The sequence below is a fragment of the Apium graveolens genome, chromosome 6, assembly GCF_009905375.1.
Source record: "Apium graveolens cultivar Ventura chromosome 6, ASM990537v1, whole genome shotgun sequence".
NCBI lineage: Eukaryota > Viridiplantae > Streptophyta > Magnoliopsida > Apiales > Apiaceae > Apium > Apium graveolens.
Window position 1 is genome coordinate 102,793,460 of NC_133652.1, and position 16,937 is coordinate 102,810,396.

General features: G+C 33.3%; 1 pseudogene; it reads right to left on the reverse strand.

Moving 5' to 3' along the window:
* The window catches only part of LOC141665354 (alcohol dehydrogenase 3-like), a 39,226-nt pseudogene extending 23,635 nt beyond the window's left edge, over positions 1-15,591 (reverse strand).
* Between the last annotated feature and the right edge of the window lie 1,346 nt (positions 15,592-16,937).

A 16,937-nucleotide genomic window follows, 5' to 3' on the forward strand; every position in this document is an offset into this window, starting at 1 on the left:
TATTTTTGCTTTAATTTAATTTTAATCATATCAACTTCTACATTAATAGTAGAATATTAAAATCAAATTAATTTTGACGATTTAGTAGGTGAAAATAAACTTGGGATTGATGCCATATGTATTACAAAAGAAATATTGCTGCTTTCAGAGATGGCTGAAATTTAATAGTAAAGAGGACTACAAAGAGTATGTTCAGTTTTGAAATTTTACGGTCGTATTTAAATTAAAGTTTCAGGATATCTATAGATAATTTAATAAATATTACAAAATCTCATTTATTATAAACATAAATTGGATTGAATTTGGATAGATATTTGCAGATATTATAAATCCACATGTATTAAATATGGTATCTGAATAAGTGTTTGCAGATATTATAAATCCACATGTATTAAACATAGTATCTAAAGACTTATGATGATATCCTCTGTGCTTTAAAATGTTTTCAACACCTTTCTTCGTTACAAGTTACTACCTCGTAAATTTTATTAATTTATAGTAAAATGTTATAGTACTTAATTTTTTTAGAGTGCTGATTTATTCACACCCTAAATTTATTTATGCATGCCCTATTTTTTTTGGACCAAAATGTCCCTTTCCAAACTTTACTTGAATAATTAATTATCAAAACCTTGTTTATTTCCAATCTACTGTATCAAACACTATAGTAAAAACTTAAATTTGCAAAAAATATTTTTGCAACAGTACATACATCATGAATATAAAAGGAAGCTCCAAATATTCTCTTCTTTTTTCATAAGAACAAAGAGATTAAATCAAAGTCACAGAATTTGAAAAGGTAGAACATAAGCATTACTTCAATTAACATTGTGTTCTTCGGGTCTCCAAAATTATGACAAAAGTCTAAATTAGAATATTAAAAATAAATTCCAAAATCTCCAGCAACGTGACAATGGACAAATCAACAACATCATCCAAAATTAATCATTTCATCTGCATTAGACAAACAAAATATATTAAGTTTTATATGCCACCTACAATACAAAAAAACATAATAAGTTACGAAATATATGGAACAACAAGTTTGACATAAATTATACACCAACTTTAGAGAAATTACAATAAATAATAACTTATAATAATTTTTTGCATATGTTTTGAGCATTCACAACAATTTCAAAAAGTGAAGGGTCGCGAAGTTGTTGAACTCTTATTTCTTCGTTTAACCAACAAGCATTCCTTTTTGGGGATAAGTCTTTAGTTTAAGAGTCGGTGGAATGAAAAGGTCAGTAATCTTGGCAATTTGTTCCCTTACGTCGTTCTTTTGTATTAGAGGCAATCTCATATAATTATCATAAACTTTTTCAAGTAAACCTTCTACATGTTCATCCACGTTATCACCTCTCACAAGGCACTTTATGTCAATCCTCCATTGAGGATGTATGTCCCTGAAGTTGCAATGGCAGAACTTGAGCTCTAATAATATGAGCATAAGGAAGCCCCATCGAACTCGTAAAGTTACCTCTACATGGAGGTAAAATTTCAGATTTTGCAAATTCATATTGCTTCAAAAGCTCTCCAAGTCCATAAGAAGACATATGACTGGTGATTTGTTTGAACAATCGAATCTAATTATATATATATATACGTATTTTATCAGATGCAAGTTGGGCCTTGATTTCATGAAATACATTATCTATAACAAGACAAATTTTTTCTTTGACATCACGGAGGTCATCAATGAGACTTGAAGATACCTCTTTAGTTTAGAATGAGCGCATTCGACTCTTAAAGTCACGTGATTTCCAAAGTGTGTCACTTTTTTTGTCCAAGCATGAATAAATTTTTCCTTAAAAGGAAGCCAAACTTTTTCAATATAGGCAATCACACAGGTGTGATCCTTATATTTTTTCCCACAAACTCGGGGCACCAAAAAATGATTCTACTCCAGGTGATCTTATTACATTTTTCCATGTAGTGATAAATTATTCCAAATCATCTTTAATATTAAAAAATTTCTTTCATTTTGCCATTATATTATTTTCGATATGCTATACACACAAAAAATGAGCGCTATTAGGAAATATCACTTTTATAGCATTCATTAGTGCCAACTCTCAATCTGTCACAATAAAGGAGGGTTTTCGCTCAAGTCCTAACATTATTCTAAAGCTATCAAGTGCCCACTAATAATCTAAAACTACTTTCTTTTGTAGAAATACTACCGCATAAAAAAATGTGCTGTTAAAACTCGTAACTTCAACAATATTGAGAAGATGCATCCTATATTTATTTATTTTATAAGTGCAATCTATAAGGAAAATGGAAAAATAACTTCTTGTGAGTGTAATTGATGAAGGATGTGCGATGAACAAATGAGTCAGATGTCCATCTTGGTCATGCTTTACATAATAAAAAAACTCACATTGTCCAAGTTCTTGAAATAGTGCTTGAATCATTATACATTCATGCAAGCTATCTTTTTGAATTTTTGCCCTTCCATTATATATACTTCTAGAAATCGACTGAAGGTTTACATTTACATGACGAAGAGAAGTAAGGATCTTTTTTTGACTTTTTGATGACCGTTACGAATCCAATTGATGAAGCAACTTCACGTAAGCAAGACAAAAGCTTTTCACGTCCGGAGTAACGTGTTGATGTAAGGACCGGAAAATTACAATTGTTTTGTGTTATATTAAATGAGTATTATGTATTTTATTATATCATAAATTATAGTTGATCATAAAATGTTAACTATTATGTGTCGTATATGTTCAGGATATTTTTTAGTTATTTTATTACGTGTTAATTGTTTTATATTAAAAATTATGTTCTCCTAATTTCGTTTTAATAATTGTTATTGCATGTTGAGCATTTGGCCTTATTTTGCATGATATGGCGTTTACCCTGTTGATTTTCAGAACATCCAGTTAATTTAGAAAATATCTCATTTTGTGAAAAATGATTTTTCTGGCCCCCTACGAGTACTCTGAAGCCCACAAAAATTATTTTTTTATTTACAAAATTATGGGACTTTCAAATATTGTATATTTTATATTTTTGGATTATTCATAATTTTTGGAGAATTTTGGCATATATTTTGTATTTATTTAAAATTAAAATTTTAAAATATTATACCCCATTAATAATTAATTAAAGGCTAATTAATTTTGCTTAAAGATATAATTAAGGCGTAAATTATGATTAGGGGTATTTTTCTATAATTATAAATAGATTAATTTAATTAAAATTTTATAAAAAATAATAAAAAAATCAGAAAAATTAAGAAATTCTCTGCATAATTAAAGGTTAGGGTTCTTAATCAGATCAGCAGAATCAATCAAGGTTTTCCGGTAATTCTAGGGTTCAAACGCAGTCATGTAAGTAACCGAATTGAAGCCCTTGATCTCTACTTTCTGTTTATGCTATCAATTTTATGCACATATTCATGGATTTTAAATTTTAATTTATATGATTCATGTCGAATTTATCGGTTTTTGATTTTAGGTTTATTTGTTTGATTTGATGGTTTGTATAGCTTCATATGATGATATAGGATTGATTTGCATCATTAATTTCGTCAAATAATTTATAGAAAGTGTAACCCAATTTCTAGGGTTCTAACCAATGTTGATTTAATTGTTTTTAATTTTAAGTGATTTGAGGTATATTTGATGTTAGGGGTTAGATTATACAGATTATAAGCTCCAATTTGACATATTAAAATCAAAGCTTCATGTACAAATGAAGAAGATCGATGTTTGGTCGTATTTTGATTGAACTTGGCCGGAAAATGAGTTTCCGGGATGATTATGATCGATGGATAGTTGATTTGTGTTGTTAATGTTGTTTGGAATGAAAATCTAGCAAAAAAAGAAGATCAAACCATTCTATTTTGGGGCTTAATCAAAGGTGGCCGAAAACTGGGGAAGCCGCCGAATTTTTCCAGAATCCGGCCGGTGATCAGAGTTTCTTAACAACCCGAATTCAGACCCGGTTTTGATCCTGTAATACCCAATTGCTTTTCTGAAAAACTGTTTTTGGAAATTATTTTTAAAAATAATTCAAAAAATAGTTTATTTAAAATCCAAAATTTTATTTATTTACGTATATATTTAAATTGATTATTTATTTTAATAATTAATCAGTATATTTAAATAATAATTTATTTTGCCTTTATTTAATTTCCAAAATTTGGGAAAAATATTTTAATTCTGATTTTCCTAAGTAATTATTTAAAAAAAGATTAATGATTAATTAATTTGAATAATCAATTATTTTGAATAATAATTTGATTATTCTCTTTAATTAAATATTAATCGAACCATTTATCCGTTTTAATTGAAACGGACGTTCATAAAAATAGAAAAATGATCCGTTTCCGATAAAAATTGTTTTAAATCCCAATTTCTTTTAGAAACGAGTCTACTTTCGATATTTATTTATTTTTAGACCTAAGTTAATTTAGAAATATGGATTAAATAATCTATAAAATTATCATATGAGTCAAATATTGTGTAAAAATACGAATAATGATCTGTTTTCGATTCCAAAAATATTTTAATGACCTGTGTGACGACCTGACTTATGTGCTATGTGATTTATGTGAGTGGTTGAGTCGTAATTGCTATCTTTAATTATTTTACGAGTTATTTTTTATCGTACGGGTAGACGATAGGGTATAAACAGATAAAAATTTATTGTACAATTATTATACAAGCCAATTAAATTGGTATATTTTATTTATAGATACGAATCGAACAAGGCAGTACCAGCCAAGATTAGCTAGCAGTAGTAAAATTTGTTCTGATCGCATATGAGGCAAGTTTTCTCCCCTATTCTAATTTCAAAATGGTAAAATATCTTACCTATCATTACACCAGATACGGATTATGCTAGTATGCATATTTATTGATCTTTTATTATAATAATTATTGATATCTTGAGCATATGACCTTTGTTCATGTTTATTGCACTTAAGTTATTTTTCTTTTGATAAAGTTTCCTGCAATAATTCTTGTTATTTTAGATAAGTTGAACGCTTCCAATCATATTTCATTTTATTATGCACAATCTATACCTAGATACGAATTATGATGTTGGGATAACATCTAACATACCGATTGTTCCGGATGCTTACCTTATGGATTGGATGGTTACAGATAGGGATAGGGATAGACTTGACCCTTTATTTTATTAAGGCCAGAATAGGCCTGGTTACCCGATATGATGGCGGGTCTATGCGGATAGGCATAGGTCCGTACCGTATCCTGATTGATCAGCATGTTATAGTACATATATTGGTTCTTGTGTCCAGTCTAGTTTATTGTTGATCGCCGTTAGCGGTATTCCTTATTAATTGCAAAAATAAACAGATATTTGTTACGTCCCAATGTGTTTGTAGAAGGGGGGTTGAATACAAACAATACCGAATAATCGAATTAAGTGCGAAATAAAAAATGTGAAATAAAATTCAGGTTAAATAAGAATATTATTAAACTTGAAGGGTGTTACAACAACGGTATCGATTACAAGGAATTAATCTCAAATTAATTATCACAAATCTAGAATAAATTCGACATGAACTTTTTCTATTTTTGCCATAAATAGATTCAAATGCTAAACGCAATTTGAGATTAAGTTCTAGGGATTTTGATCCGCTAGATAGTTACACAAGAACAAGATAAAGATTTCTAGTGGTTTGGATTTAACTTAAAAACTAGAAATTGTGATCTTGAATTCAGCAGATGAAAATGGAATATTTTGTTGCGGCTGCTGTGTTTTGTTCTTGAGTTGGATAATTTTTGAATGACTTCTGCTGCTCCTGTCTTTATAATTCAATTAATAGACCTACTTGAACTGGCAAGACAATCCATTGAGCTAGCAAGACAATCCATTGAGCTAGCAAGACTTTCGGTGAGACAATTGAATGAACTAGCAAGACTATCAGAATGAACTAGCAAGACAATCCTCCTCCCAGTGTAACTTTCGGTGAGACTATTGAAAATGGCCTGGCATGACAATCGGTATGACAATCCAGATTGTCATGCTAGTTCATTTTCAATTGTCTTGCTGATTTAAAACAGATTTTAATCCAATTAAAATTCTGAAAATCCTTAATATTAATTCAGAATTAATTAATCAATTAATTCAATTAATCAATAAATTAATCTTTGCAGATATAATTTATTTTCTTAATTAAATTATATGACTTAATTAATTAATAGAGAATTAATACTAATCTTGAGCAGCAACCATTCTTCTGAAAATTACTGAGAATTATGAATCAATTCCACCACTTCAATGTTGACACTCGATGTACTGTCTGGTTCATGAGTGACTAACTTCCGTGATGTTTCTTCATGTCTTGACTTTGATACTTGATTTTCTTCAAATTAAATCCTTGTAATTATCTGATACCCTGACGAGATCTCTGTCACTTGATTAAATCCACAATCTTGATTTGTATCATTGAGGCTTGATCAATTTCTTGAACTTCTTCCAGTGAATTAATTCCTCAAGTCTGTAGATGAACCTTGTTTCTGAATCCTTTGATAGAAGTTACTTTGCGAGATCTCTTTGACGGTAGATCCACTATTTACTTATTACATTCTTATTTGAGTTGAGTTAAATCCTCGAATATACAAATAGGCTATGACATATGCCTTACAATCTCCCCCTATTTGTTTGTTAGACAATAATAACAAATACCTAGAGGATAACTCAACTAACAAATAAGAAAAAGATATAAACAGAAATGCAAAGTAAATAGCAGAAAAGTTCTGGATAACATTTAACATTTTCCAGATTCCAAATAGATGTTCCTCTAGACTGAACGTATCTTCAAGTAGTTTCATCTTCATTTGTACAACCATATTTCCTGTTGAGAAGCGCATATCTGTCTTGCTTCTCCCCCTATGAGAATCAACTGATTAAAGAAGATCACATTCGTTTACCACCTCTCCCGTACAATAGGATCTGCAGATAAAAACCAATGGTACTCCCCTTTTAGAAAACAGCTTCTTCCCTGACTAGAAAATCACCTTGTGTTTACCACCTCTCCCGTAAAATAGGATCCGTAGTTACAAACAACAATGGTGTGGTGTAGTGTACATATGCTTCATCTTTTTCTTCCTCCCTGCTATTTCTCCCCCTTAGTTAAGGAATCATCCAAACTATTACTTAAGCTTTTATCTCCTGCTTAAAGAAGGAATGTATGCCGTCGTCTGAAGGAGTTCTCATATTTCACTTGGTTGGAAAAGAAATAACAAGTAGTTTCTCCTTCTTCCTCACTGTGAGTGTGTGATTCTGTTTAGTGTACCTCACATGTGTTTCACTCTTCTCTTCACTCGTGTTTACACTCATTCTCACAAGTGTATCACTCCTCTCTTCAGTCGTGTTTACACTCATTCTCACAAGTGTATCACTCCTCTCTTCACTCGTATTTACACTCATTCTCACAAGTGTATCACTCCTCTCATAGCTCCAACATTCAGCTTTACCTGCAAGGAAAATCACCTTAGCCATCCTTAAGGAGGTCACAGGTGGTGCAATGGGAGTTCGCAAATCCCCATCCTTGTTAAACTCGTCTGATAAATCTGAGTCATAATCTACAAGTTGCTAGTTTCCCTTTTAGGGTTCCAGATTTGAATTCTGGGAAGGTAAAAAAATGATCCAACGAATTTAGCATAAAGATCAAAGTTCCCTTCTAATGTATGTGAAGACATTTCCTTGTGACTCATCAGGTAATATCTGAATCATTGTCAACAAGTTGTCGATCTACACCTATGTCAGATCCACTATCCGCAGATGCATCCAGGGAATTTAAGTCTGGGGAGATAGACACTGACCACTGACATATGGCTTTTGGATCAGTATCCTCTCCTAACACCTGTAAAGGCAATTGGTCCATTAACGAACCTTGAACAATCGAATCTGACCTTAAAATGGTCGAAACTCTAGTTTTTGTCAACTCATCCTTTGTGTGTGTAACCTTTCCTTGTGCATCAAGAGTTGTTTATATTTGAGGTGGTGACACTACATCGGATACCCTGGCCGACAGGCAAATTTCAATAGACGCACCCTGTTGAGAGAATGAATCTAGTAACTGTTTTTGTGCCTTTTCAACCATTACATCTTTTTGAGAAGATGTATGGTGCACTAAGGCACTATCTCCCTCACGCTCACTCATACTTCATTTTAGTGGTAAGAGAGTGTTGGTTGGTTCTGTTTCTGTGTTTGTCTTTACAGTCTGGGATAGATGTTGTGGGTTTTCAACCTCATGACTTTCAATGAAAGAAAGCCAGTGGAGACTGAACCTGTATCACAGAACATATGGCAATATAGAGATAAAATGTACTTAAGATCTTTAAGGAATGAAAATTATACATTTAATCTTTTGAGAGAAATGATGTACACTAGTGATTTCAAAAGATTTTAATGAAATAAGAAATCACTAATGTAGAAAGAAGTTTGATTTTCTCCTAAAACTCACTGCACATATAAAATAATATGTTTGTGCCTAGTGATAAGAGAGTTATTAATATGATGACTCTACTAGTTCATATTAAACTGTAACTTCAGTTAGAGTGCCATACCATGTTCTTGACGATTGCTTGAGTAGTACACTAGTTCATATCAACCTGAAGTGAGATTGTGAAGAAGAGATTGCATAGTCCAATAGATCTGCAGCTGCAAAGTCTATGAACTGTGGTGCACTGACTTCCTCTTTTGACTCACCAACCAGGAGTACACTTGTACACATCTTACTAGAGTCCAATTCCAAGTGTAATATGCATCAGGTGCCTGATATGTCGTAATATTCTCAAGTCTCGTCACTGGTGCTATATGTTAGATATTGTTTCCTGATAATAACCTAGCACAATAAACACATTTTCAATGATAGCATTCCCAGCTTGCAAATAACCATATCCCTCAGATAAACCTTTGCTGTTATCTCCAAAGGTAACCAGGGGGCCAGCTTTCTCAACCACATTTGATAGCAGGGCTCTATCTCCGGTCATATGTCTTGATGATCCACTATTAAGAATCCACACTACCAGTTCCACCTGTTTAATGCCCCGCACTACAAATGGATTAGACCTTCTTCGGAACCCAAACTTGGTTGGGCTCGGCATACTTGTAGAATTGTCCTTTGTCAGGCTAAACAACATTTTTAATTTTAATGGTCTCAACTTTCTCAATGACTGAACATTTGACCTTGTAAACAGCCTTAACAAATTTCTGTTTAGGCTTAGGCACAAATGTCTCCTTTCTAGCCTTAGAAGGACTAGCAGTCTTAGACCTATCATGCTTCTTATTATTCACATGCTGACGAGGAGTAGTCTTATCACTAGAAACATGCTTACCATTAAAATAAGCATACATCAAATTAAAAGCACAAGACATACAATTAGCAACACCACATGCTTTATGAGAGTGATTAACAGCAGGCAATTTATGCATGGTAGACATGGCTTTTTTGTAATCCAACTCATGTATGTCTGAGTTAGTCTCAGTTGCTTTCACAACTTTGACTGGAACTTTCGACACACTTGACTCGGAAACAACCTTCTCATTAGCATGATCTTCATCACGTATTTCTTCTTGAATAACAGAAGAGGTCGCATCAAATGGTTCAGCAATTGATGCTTTATAGAGGGGTTCATCAACACCCTTAAGCACATGTGGTACTTCCCTACCTTTAGCACAGACATGAGGAGGGGAGTTTATGCCTAATTCTCCAATAGCAGCATTATAATCATAACATATTCCAGATATTTGATTAACAGCTTGCTTACTGTAGAACTCTTTAGCCTTCGAACAAGAATTGAAGTAGGCTCTAACCTTAGTCTCAAGACCGGTGATCTTGTCTTTGAGAATAGTTTCGAGTTGTCTATAATAGTTAACTCTATTCTCTAGAAAAGATACTTGTTCTTTTAACTTGTCTTGATTAATGTGCACAAGTCTTAATTCATTGACCTCTTTCTCAAGGTCTTTGATCTGTTGACTTAACAGTTCATTATCACGATGAGCACAATCTAAGTTACCTCCTAGATGATAAACTAATTCAGCATCAGTATATTTACCTCTTTTCTTGATGATGAAGCTTTTCCATCAATAGCCATAAGAGCAAGATTCCCTTCTTCTTCATCTTCACTATCAGTATCATCCCAACTTCTTCCCTTTTCCAGATAAGCCCTTTCAGAGTTACTCTTCTGATTTGAATCATAAGAGTTCTTCCTTACTTGCTTTGGCTTCCTACATTCTGTGTCAAAGTGTCCCAACTCATTGCAGTTATAGCATCTAATGGTGCTCCGATCAACCATCCCTGTTTTGTATCCACCACTGCTGGTGTTAGAGGATGAAGATCCACCTGTCTGGAATCTTTATAGTTGGACTTGTACATTGAACTTGGGATTTCTCTTGAATCTGACATTGGAGAATCTCTTGACAATTTGGGCCATTGACTCATCTTCCAATTGCTCCAGCATGTGGTGTTAATCAGAAGGCTCTGATACCAATTGTTAGGTCCCAATGTGTTTGTAGAAGGGGGTTGAATACAAACAATACCGAATAATCGAATTAAGCGCGGAATAAAAAATGTGAAACAAAATTCAAGTTAAATAAGAATATTATTAAACTTGAAGGGTGTTACAACAATGGTATCGATTACAAGGAATTAATCTCAAATTAATTATCACAAATCTAGAATAAATTCGACATGAACTTTTTATATTTTTGCCATAAAAAGATTCAAATGCTAAACGCAATTTGAGATTAAGTTCTAGGGATTTTGATCCGCTAGATAGTTACACAAGAACAAGATAAAGATTTCTTGTGGTTTGGATTTAACTTAAAAACTAGAAATTGTGATCTTGAATTCAGCAGATGAAAATGGAATATTTTGCTGCGGCTGCTGTGTTTTGTTCTTGAGTTGGATAATTTTTGAATGACTTCTGCTGCTCCTCTCTTTATAATTCAATTAACAGACCTACTTGAACTGGCAAGACAATCCATTGAGCTAGCAAGACAATCCATTGAGCTAGCAAGACAATCCATTGAGCTAGCAAGACTTTCGGTGAGACAATTGAATGAACTAGCAAGACAATTATCCTCCCAGTGTAACTTTCGGTGAGACTATTAAAAATGGCCTGGCATGACAATCGGTATGACAATCCAGATTGTCATGCTAGTTCATTTTCAATTGTCTTGCTGATTTAAAACAGATTTTAATCCAATTAAAATTCTGAAAATCCTTAATATTAATTCAGAATTAATTAATCAATTAATTCAATTAATCAATAAATTAATCTTTGCAGATATAATTTATTTTCTTAATTAAATTATATGAATTAATTAATTAATAGAGAATTAATACTAATCTTGAGCAGCAACCATTCTTCTGAAAATCTTCTGAAAATCACTGAGAATTATGAATCAATTCCACCACTTCAATGTTGACACTCGATGTACTGTCTGGTTCATGAGTGACTAACTTCCGTGATGTTTCTTTATGTCTTGACTTTGATACTTGATTTTCTTCAGATTAAATCCTTGTAATTATCTAATACCCTGACGAGATCTCTGTCACTTGATTAAATCCACAATCTTGATCTGTATCACTGAGGCTTGATCAATTTCTTGAACTTCTTCCAGTGAATTAATTCCTCAAGTCTGTAGATGAACCTTGTTTCTGAATCCTTTGACAGATGTTACTTTGCGAGATCTCTTTGACGGTAGATCCACTATTTACTTATTACATTCTTATTTGAGTTGAGTTAAATCCTCGAATATACAAATAGGCTATGACATATGCCTTACAATATCTATTGAGATTACTTATTTATCCTTTATCAGATTTACCTGATTTACTTTTATTGATACTGGTACATATATAATGTGGACTTGTTGAGCAATTATGGCCCATGCTCATTGTTACTCCCTTTATCTTTCAGTTAAGCTAGAGAATGAAGCATGTTGACACTCGAGTGATAAAGAAGTGAGTGAAAAGACAGGACCCTCCGGCACCAAGAGTGCTAACACCAATCCAGGAGGAGAGCTTTGAGTTACCAACTCAGGTGTAATTCATGTAGTATATTTGTATGTTAAAAACTGAATTAGTTGTAAAACTTAACTCGACTTTCGGAGTGTAGTGTGTTTCTTATCAGAGTTGTGTGATAATTTTAATTTCGAATATAATAGTTATGTTTGTGTTCTTATTTCATACCATAACCTGAGATCGATCCTGAATAGTAGATGGGGTCAGATGCATGTTTATCCAGATATATATTACAGGTTGGTTTATGTTTATAATTGACAAGTAACCCCCAAATCTAGACCCCGGATTTGGAGGGCGTTACAGTTGTTGACATAGAAATAAATTCATTTTTTTCTAAAATATTGTGCATTATCTTCCAGCTCAGACATCATATTGTAACATGGTAAAGATTAATTGAAGTTTTATTAGTTTGGAACCCTATATCATCAAGATGGTAACTTACAATATTCAGCAATTAAATATGTTAGGCCCTTAATCAACTGTAGAAGGGGGTTAAATACAGTTAATACAATCTAATCCACAAAGCTTCATTAGAATTAACAGTTTTTATATTAACTGATAAAAATTTATTACACATGTACTCTCTCGAAAGGATGAACAAATATCCTTGAGAGCTGCTAGGTTATGCGAAAGATATGAGAATATTGCATTGCTTATAGCATGAACCTAACATGTGCTTTATATAGAGCACATCTACCAATGTATAAGAATCATATTCTATTAACAACAAGGAAACCTATACTATTGCTCCCTTCTTTGACCAGCTTGGATGATTTCTGCTTCAAGTAAATTTTCTTCAGTATCAAGAGCTTTAACTACTGTATAGATTGAATCTATCAGAGTTTAAGATTTAGATTTCTTAGATACTGACTCCAGCTTTGGCTTTAGTCTTTGAAATCCTTGACTTTTCTTCTATCTTCTCATTTCTTTTAAGTTTCATGTCAGCAGTTCCACTGGCTTGTGATCTGAGAGATTTTTCATCTTCTTCCTGACTGATTTCCCTTATAACTATAGATTTTCTTCAGTATCAAGAGCTTTAACTACTGTATAGATTGCATCTATCAGAGTTTAAGATTTAGATTTCTTAGATACTGACTCCAGCTTTGGCTTTAGTCTTTGAAACCCTTGACTTTTCTTCTATCTTCTCCTTTCCTTTAAGCTTCATGTCAGCAGTTCCAATGGCTTGTGATCTTAGAGATTTTTCATCTTCTTCCTGACTGATTTCCCTTATAAATATACTTCTGGTTGGTCTGTTATAAGGATTATCTTCATAAAGTACTTGAGAAATGACAACAATATCATCATTTGCTGTCTTCATAAAATTTTTAAAGTCTTCCTCCGTTTGCCTTAGATATTCAAGATCAACTCCAGGATTTTCTTTTGCAAATATTCTTCTACTCACCTCAGAATCAAATAATTGAATCTTTGGATCCTTGTAGAACAAAGTTGTCTTTCTTCCTTTAACTTTCAGAGTTTGAAGATATTTGCTTGCTTCAGCACCAGCTTCTTTCTACAGAATACCTTGGTCTTCATCAGCAACAGTTGTGACTTGTGAAGTTTTTTGCATTTTAGTAGTCACAGTCAATTCTTCAACTCTTCTTTCATTTCTCTTGCTTCCTCTTTTACTTTCCTTATGTTCCCCCTTATTACCTCCATCAGGGTTTTCATTATCAGTACTTTATAATGACAATTGTTTGCATTTATATTTATCAATTTTCTCCCCCTTTTTGGCATCATCACCAAACAGTAGAGAAAGAATCAGCTCCATTGAATTATGTACTTCAGTAAGTTGATCAGACATTTGAGCTTGATGAGCTTCCAATCTTAGCTTGATTGGCTTCAATTAAAGTTTGTCTGGTAACTATTGGTGAAATTTGTTTATGAGTTTCCTGATGAGTAAGCAACTTTGAAGTAATCAATGATTCTTTAATTTTATTGATTTGAGTAGTTGTTGCTTCATGAGCTGTGTGTAAGGATCTGACAACCAAAGTAGATGCTTTCAGATGATTCAGCTCATCAGGATTTGTAATCTTCTGGTCTACTGTTTCCATATGTTCAACTACACGTATCTTAGAAATAGGATATGTATTATCTTTCCAATAAGCATTCCAGAGATTATCAGAATAATCCTGCTTCTTCTTAGCATCTAACTCTTTCATTTTATGTTGTCTTACATGTATAGGCATATCTTCAGGAAAGAAAAAATCAGCCCCAAGATCTAACATAGCATTAGATAAAAGAGTTTCTTTACCATCATTAGATTCTTCAATAGCAGCTGGATCTTACACTAATTTCTGAATTTTATCATAAGCTTCCGTATGCAGAATAAAATGAGAAATTGATCAAGTGGTTTCAGAAGCTTCAACACCTGCAGCAAGTATCTCCCCATCTTCAAGTATTGTAGATAAATGAATTGGAGCTTCAAGATTAACTTCCGGGATTTCAAGTCCTGTAGAATGCTGTGGTGATTCTGGAATGGATGAATCTTTATGAATGGACTGTTGTTCTACTACATCTTCAGCAATAACAGGGATTTCTTCAAGTGATGGAAAAGAAAAATGAATGGACTGTTTTTCAACAAAAAATATGGTATATCTCATGTGGCGGAATAGTAAACTGTATGGATGGCAAGAAAGGATCAGTACTTAGACTTGCAGGGAGATTAAAAGCCTTTGATATATCAGAATTTTCCTGAGATTTAACAGACTGTTGTTCATCATCTGTTCCTTTAGTGTTTAAAGCATCTGCAAACATATAGCAAATAAAACTTAATCTCTCTATTCTTTTACAGTAGTCTCACTACTCATCACACCACACATCTCATGACTTTTAATAGTCAGAGCTTCCTCACAAGGATTACTAAATCCTATCTCTCATCTACCTCTCCTTTTTCCAGGAATGATCTTGCCTCTCTTAAATTTCGTTTTTCTCTCAATCTTTTCACACATCTCACAGAAAAAGGCTCTGAAAGATTGTCCTACAGAAATAAGAGGTGGCGAAAGAAGGGTGATATGTGATCATACAACTAGAGGTAGATCTTAACTAAGGTCTAGATGTAATCATGTCAACATGATTTATATCATGAAAAGTATATTTGAATGTTGAAAGAACTAATTCAGTATTTAAAATAAATGTTGATAAAGTAACACCAGTATTTATACCTTTTGGATCTGAAGATCAGATTCCGTGCAAACATTCAGTTATGGTACTGATAAAATATTAGTAGACATTTGAGACGGATGAACTCTTCCTTCAGCATCAATAGTGAGAGTCACTATAGCAGGAGTAAAGCTTGCATTGCAACTTTGATGCACTGGTTCTTGAGTAGTTGTAGAATTGGAAGTTGCTGGATGACTTTGACAACCAGTTTCTTGTGTACTCTTCTCCACAATTGCAGTAATAGACTCCTGAGCAGTTTCAATCAAAGGCTTTTGTGCTTCAATATCTTCTGCACCACTTTGAGGTGCAGGTTCTTGTGGGATTAGATCAAAAGATGTAGTTGTTATACCCCTTTGAGATACAGGTTCTTGTGTACTTGATCCAGGAAAAAGTCCTTTCCCTTGCATTCACTTGACACTATCTTCTACTTGCTCATGAGAGACTTCCCTCGCTCTCTTGTGATATTGCATGACTAGAGTTTCAGACAGTTCTACAAGTGCCTCAGCAGTAGACTGGATATCAGAATTTAGATTTAATGCACTCTGTGTCTCCTCAGTAATTTCCTGTTTAAGCTTGAGCAAGTGTTGATTGTAATAGGCTTTGACCAATCTTCTTCTCTTTGGTTTGGAATTTACATTAGAATCAGTATCTGTGTCTTTTCTAGTTGATGAAACAACTAGTTTTGGAGAAGAACCAGACGAAAGGTTTAGAAATCTGAAAGATAAGGTAGTATTGTCTTCATCTGAATCTGATTTTAACCCAGTAAGTACAAGTTTCCTCTTTACAATTTCTGAAGGTTTTGAAGAATGAGGAACTTGAGATGCTTCGAGTTTTGACTTAGCTATAGCAGGATTTGTAGCTTTTTGTACCGAGTCTTTCTGAATTTTTACAACATGTGTCTTTTGAGAGACACTTGAGGTGGCTTCTGTTTGAGATAGTTTTAGTGTTTGAGTTGTTGTGCTGAGGTGAGCTATAGGGGGGTTTCCAATGGTTATTTCCTGCAGCTCAGAACTTTGACTGTTAAGCAAGCCATAAGTCTCAGGAAGTCTTGCCAAGAGCAAGTTTCTTGTAACTATAGGTAACCTCAAGGGAGCTAAATGCGACCGTTTTTCATCTTGTGAAATTATGTCAGAGAAAGCCCTTTTTTGTCAACTTAAAAACAGACACTATTTGATTAGAGGGGATAGGGGTATTAGGAAAACAAACATTGAAAATTAACTGATAGAATCTAGCATTATATACTATATTTCTATTCGTATTTATCCTATCACCAATAAAAGACATAACTGCTCTACCATAATCATAATGTGAACCATGAATTAGAGAGTACCCTATATGTTGTGTCATAATGGGCAAGGCATCAAAATTTGAGGATTTGCTATTGAACACCTTTGTGATGCAATCAAAGAAGAAATTTCATTCCTTCCTTAGACCATTCCTTTTTATTTGACCAAGGGTCTTCAAATCCTTGTCATAACCAATCTCAGTAAAAAATCTCCTCATCTCAGTATCTCCTACCAAACTTGAGTAGGAGGTATGAGTAAGCAACTACAATGCATCTTGTACAATTTGAGGAGTTACTATCCTTGTTGTATTTTCAAATTCAAAAACAAAGCTTGGAGATCCATTAGCTCCTCCATCATCAAATACGCCAGTTCTTCAGATAGCAAGCACCTGGTCACCAGAGATTGTGGGTAGAGCTGTAAGAGTAAACCCAATCTCACTGGATCTAAAAAAGTCCTGAAAAATGTGA